We start from the raw sequence: 6,640 nt of genomic DNA on the forward strand, positions 1-6,640 counted from the left end.
TTACAACTAATACCAAAGAGGGGAAACAAAGAACACTACCACCAAAAAATATGAGGAATTAACAATAATTGGTTACTATTATCCATCAATGGCAATGGTCTCAATTCATCTATAAAAAGACACAAGTTAACAGAATGGATACAAAAACAAGATCCTTCCATTTGCTGCATAGAGGAAACTCACCTCAACTTCAAAGACAGACACCACCTCAGAATAAAAGGCTGGGAAAAGACATTCTAATCAAATGGATTGAAGAAGTTGTAGCTATCCTAATATCTAATAACATAGACTTCAAACTGAAATCAGTTGAAAGAGATCAGGAAGGACATTACATATTTATCACAAGAAAAAAATCTGACAAGATGAAGTCTCAATTCTGAATATTTATGCCCCAAACACAAGGACACCAACATTTGTAAAAGAAATATTACTAAAGCTCAAATCACACATCAAACCCTATACACTAGTAGTGGGAGACTTCAACACCCCACTCTCAACAATGGACAGGTCTGCCAGACAGAAACTTAACAGAGAAATAAGGGAATTAACAGACATTATGACACAAATAGACTTAATAGATATCTACAGAATATTTCACCCTAACACAAAAGAATATACCTTCTTTTCAGCACCCCATGGAACCTTCTCCAAAATCAACCACATGTTTGGTCACAAAGCAAATCTCAACAGATACAAAAAAATTGAAATAGCCTCTTGTGTCTTATCAGATCACCATGGCTTAAAGTTAGACTTCAACAACAACAAAAATTACAGAAAGCCTACAATTTCATGGAAACTGAATAATGCCCAATTGAATCACCAATGGGTCAAGGAAGAAATTAAGAAAGAAATTAAAGATTTCCTAGAATTCAATGAAAATGAATGTACAACATACCCAAACTTAGGGGACACCTTGAAATCAATGCTAAGAGAAAAATCCATAGCTCTAAATGCCCACATAAAGAAGTTGGAGAAATCTCCCACTAGTAACTTAAAAGCACAACTAAAAGTTCTAGAACAAGAAGAAGCAAACTCACCCAGGAGAAACAGATGCCAGTCACATTTGCAAGCTGAAATCGATAAAATAGAAACAAAGAAAACAAACAAAGAATAAATGAAACAAAGAGTTGGTTCTTTGAGAAAACCAAAATGATAGCTAAGCCCTTATCCAAATTAACAAGAAGCAGAGAGAGAGCATCCAAATGAACAAAATCAGAAATGAAAAGGGGGATGTAACAATAGACAATGAGGAAAGCCAGAGAATCATCAGGTCATACCTCAAAAACCTGTACTCCAAGAAATTGGAAAATCTGAAAGAAATTGATGATTTTCTGGATAGGTACTGAATACCTAAGTTAAATCAACAACAGATAAACTATTTAAATAAACCAAAAACCCCTAAGGATATAGAAATAGTCATTAAAATTCTCCCAACCAAATAATGCCCAGCAACAGATGGTTTCAGCACAGAATCCTACCATATTTTCAAAGAAGAGCTAATACCAATACTCTTCAAATTGGTCCACACCATAAAAACAGGAGAACATTACCAAATTCTTTTTATGAGGCTATAGTTACCCTGATACCCAAACCACACAAAGATGCACCAAAAAATCCAGAGAATTACAGACCAATCTCCATCATGAACATTGATGGAAAAATACTCAATAAAATACTGGCTAACAGAAACCAGGAAAACATCAAAAAATTATTCACTATAACCAAGTAGGCTTTATCCCAGGAATGCAAGGGTGGTTCAACATATGAAAATCTGTCAATGTTATACACCATATAAATAAACTGAAAGAAAAAAAAAAAACACATGGTCATCTCATTGGAGGCTGAAAAGGACTTTGACAAAATCCAGCACCCCTTCATGATAAAGGTTCTAGAGAGATCAGGAATACAAGGAACATACTTTATAAAGGCAATTTACAGCAAGCTGATAGCCAACATCAAATTAAATGGAGAGAAACTCAAAGCGATTCCACTAAAATCAGCAACAAGACAAGGCTGTCCACTCTGCCCATACTTATTAAATATAGTACTTGAAGTTCTAAGCTAGAGCAATAAGACACCAAAAATATGGGACTATCTATTGCCTGTGTTTTTATGGGAGTATCTAACTTCCTTAGGTTGGATTTTCCCTTCGAGTGCTTTCTGTAGGGCTGGATTTGTGGATAGATATTGTTTAAATCTGGTTTTATCATGGAATATTTTATTTACTCCGTCTATGTTGATTGAGAGTTTTTCTGGGTATAATAGTCTGGGTTAGCATCCATGGTCTCTTAGTATCTGCATGACATCTGACCAGGACTTTCTGGCTTTTAGAGTCTCCATTGAGAAGTCAGATGTTATTCTTATGGGTCTGCCTTTATATGTTACTTGGTCTTTTTCCTTTGCAGCTCTTAATATTTTTTTCTTTATTCTGTGTGTTTAGTGGTTTGATTATTATGTGGTGAGGGACTTCTTTTTTGGATCCAGTCTATTTGGTGTTCTGTAACCTTCTTATATTTTTATAGGCATTTCCTTCTTTAGGTTGGGAAAGTTTTCTTCTATGATATTGTTGAATATATTTTCTGGGCCTTCGAGTTGTTATTCTTCTCCTTCTTCTATTCCTATTATTCTTAGGGTTGGTCTTTTTATGGTGTCCCAAATTTTTTGGACATTTTGGGTCATGACTTTGTTGGCTTTAGTGTTTTCTTTGACAGATGAATCTATTTCTTATACTGTATCTTCAACGCCAGAGATCCACTCTTCCATCTCTTGCATTCTGTTGGTTATACTTTCATCTGTAGATCCTGTTGGTTTACTCAGATTTTCCACTTTCAGCATTACCTCAGTTTGTGTCTTCTTTATTGACTCCATTTCAGTTTTGAAATCTTGAACTGTTTCCCTCACTTGTTTAATTGCTTTCTCTTGGATTTCAAGGGTATTTACTGATTTCTTTCCATTTTTTGTTGACTTTTCCTGGATTTCTTTAAGGGAATTTTTCATTTCCTCCTTTAAAATGTCTAATATTTTCTTAAAGTCATTTTCATGGTAGATATCTTCTGTTTCTTCTGCGTTGGGATGTTTAGGTCTTGCTGTTATAGGTTCTGATGGAACCATATTGGTTTTTATGTTGTTGACTGTATTTTTGCACTGGTGTCTACCCATCTCTTTCTCCACTTGGTGCAAGTGGTGTCTGTGTCTGAGGGAACCTCTCTTGGTTGGGTTGATACTCTTGATCTAGTGGAAGCTCTTGGTCTAGTTGATGTCGATGGACTTCTAGTTTTAATGAGCAGCTCTTAGCCCAAATGGCACTAGTGGGCTCTGTTTCAGGAGTAGCTGTAGTTTTACTGAGTGGTAGATGGTGATAGTCTGACCTGTCTGCAGGATGTCTGCCTGCCAACTGTCCTCTTAGTTCAGTTGTGTGCTGGCAGGCTCTGTCTCAGGGAACACTTGCAGTCTCGAAGGGTGTGTGGGATTTGGGGGAGGTGGGGCTTGGGTTACAGGGTCTGCTTGGGGATGGGAGTAGTCTGACCTGTGTGCAGGAAGTCTGCCTGCTAACTGGCCTGAAACTGGAATTGCAATGGATGGGGGTATAGGGGTGCAGGGTTGTACACTTAGGCCCAGAGCCTAGGGGCTGGGATGTTGGGAATAAAGATAAAGATTCACCTCTTAGTCCAGTCAGGTGCTGGCAGGCTCTAGTCTAGGGAACAATTGCAGTCTTGGAGGCTGCCTTTCTTTTTTATTATTATTATATTTGTGTTTTAATTTTACATATCAGCCACAGGTTCCCCTGTTCTCCCCCCTCTCGCCCCCACTCCCACCTTCCTTCCAGCCCCTCCCCTCCACTTCCATCTCCTCCATGGCCAAGACTCCCCTGGGGATTCAGCTCAACCTGGTAGATTCGGTACAGGCAGGTCCAGTCCCCTCATTCCAGGCTGAGCAAAGTGTCCCTGTGTAAGCCCAAGGTTCCAAACAGCCAGCTCATGCACTAAGGACAGGTCCCAGTTCCACAGCCTGGATGCCTCCCAAACAGTTCAAGCTATTCAATTGTCTCACTTATCCAGAGGGCTTGATCCAGTTGGGGGCTCCACAGCTTTTGGTTCATAATTCATGTGTTTCCATTAGTTTGGCTATTTGTCCCTGTGCTTTTTCCAATCTTGGTCTCAACAATTCATAGTCTTAAAATCCCATCTCTTTTTTGACAATTGGACTCCTGGAGCTCCACCTGGAGCCTGGCCATGGATCTGTGCTTCCACTTCCATCAGTTATTGGATGACAGTTCCAGCATGACTGTTAGGGTGTTTGGCCATCTGATCACCAGACTAGATCAGACCAGACTTTCTCTCGACCATTGCCAGCAGTCTACAGAGGATGTATCATTTTGGATTTCTGGGGACCTCTCCAGCACTCTGCCTCTTCCTGTTCTCATGTGGTCATCATTTATCATGGTCTGTTATTCCTTGTTCTCCCTTTCTGTTCTTGATCCATCTGGGATCTCCTGCTCATCTAAGCTCTCTTTCCTTCGAAACTTGCCCTTCATTACTCCCATTGTTGTCCAGGTTGTTCATGTATATCTCATCCATTTCTCTATCAATGGGTGATACCTATGTCTTTCTGAGGGTCCTGTTTTTCGGGTAGCCTCCCTGGAGTTGTGAGTAACAGACTAGTCATCTTTGTTTTATCTCTAGTATTCTACTATGAGTGAGTACATACCATGTTTGTTTTTCTGAGTCTGGGTTCCCTCACTCAGGATGATTTTTTCTAGATCCATCCATTTGCCTGCAAACCTCATGATGTCATTATTTTTCTCTGCTGAGTAGTACTCCATTGTGTATATGTATCACATTTACTTTATCCTTTCTTCAGTTGAAGGGCATCTAGGTTGTTTCCAGGTTCTGGCTATTACAAACAATGCTGATACAAACATAGCTGAGCAAATGCCCTTGTGGTATGATTCCTTGGGTATATGCCCAAGAGTGCTACAGCTGGGTCTTTGGGGAGATGGATTCCCAATTTTCTAAGGAAGAGCCATATTGATTTCCAAAGTGGCTGTACAAGCTTGCATTCCCACCAGCAGTGGAAGAGAGTTCCCCTTGCTCCACATCTTCTGCAGCATAAGCTGTCTTCTGTGTTTTTGATCTTAGCCATTCTGACAGGTGGAAGATGGTATCTCAGAGTCATTTTGATTTGCATTCCCCAGATAATTAGGGATGTTGAGCAATTCCTTAAATGTCTTTCAGCCATTTGAGCTTCCTCCATTGAGAATTCTCTGTTTAGTTCTATAGTCCATTTCTTAATTGGACTGTTGGGCATTTTGATGTCTAATTTCTTGAGTTCTTTATATATTCTGGATGTCAGCCCTCTGTCAGATGTGGGGTTGGTAAAGACCTTTTCCCATTCTGTAGGCTGTCACATTGTCTTGTTGACCGTGTCCTTTGCTCTACAAAAGCTTCTCAGTTTCAACAGGTCCCATTGATTGATTGTTTCTCTCAGTGTCTGTGCTACTGGTGTTATATTTAGAAAGTGATCTCCAGTGCCAATGCATTCCAGGCTACTTCCTACTTTCTGTTCTATCAGTTTCTGAGTAACTGGATTTATGTTGAGGTCTTTCATTCACTTGGACTTAAATTTTGTGCATGGTGACAGATATGGATCTATTTGTAGGAGTTGCCTTTCTTTATATTGTCATGCTATAATGAACTATATTTCTCAAGCTGCCTTATGAAATACATTTCACAGATTGCCTTTCTGGATCCAGGAGGAAATTCATCTGTGGACAATTGTGATCACACTTTTTGTCTTCCCTAAAATCATATTAGGAAACCTGTATTTTTGTTTGATAGATGTACCTCCCTAATTAGATTTTTAAGAGCTGAAAAATGCCTTGGCCATGGATCAGTTCCTCTGCTAACCACTTTCTGTTCTAGGGATAGGGGCTTACATCCCTGGTTCTGTATGGCCAAATTTTGCCTCCACTTTTCCCATGTTGCAGCTACTGCTAGGCACATAGATCTTGCTTTTTTTCACTGCAGCGAGAATCCCAATATCTCCACTTCTTCCTCCATAACAGCAGCCCTTCTGTGGGTCCTTCATCACCTCTTTTCTAGCTCTACCCTTGTGGGAAGTTGCCCCTGCTTGACTCTCCCCTTGCACTCTCTTGGGTATAGGCTATGGCTTCAGGGTATTCTGGCTAGGGTCTGAAGTATCTGCTGATTTTTCTAATACTGGCTTGAAGGAGAGATAGGACTTGCAGAGAAGATTTGCTATGTTTCAAGAAGTATTTTTCTAGGGCAATTACAGGTGATTTTTCCATTCTGATAGATGTCATTTCCAGGTGAATCTAATTTTTCCCTTAAAGGAAGAAGAGAAATCTAAGATGAAGAGAACTGAAAAGCTTTCAGTTTTTGAGAGAAAGATTGCTAAGTTTTTTAAGTTTTCAATTCCTCCCTTGTCTACCTCAGGGAAAAAAAATTCCCTGCCACTTAGGGCTTAAAGCTAAGCTATCCACAGGCCAAAAGCTTTCACAGGAATCTTTTTGGTTTTTTGACCATTTTCTTTCATAGTATGTTTTAATGACCCTGAGTCTTCCCCACCAGTTTGCATTCATAGTCCCAAGAACAGAGCTCCTCTGTCTTGTTGCTTTACT

The sequence above is a fragment of the Onychomys torridus genome, chromosome 2 (genome assembly GCF_903995425.1).
Source record: "Onychomys torridus chromosome 2, mOncTor1.1, whole genome shotgun sequence".
Taxonomy (NCBI): Eukaryota; Metazoa; Chordata; class Mammalia; order Rodentia; family Cricetidae; genus Onychomys; species Onychomys torridus.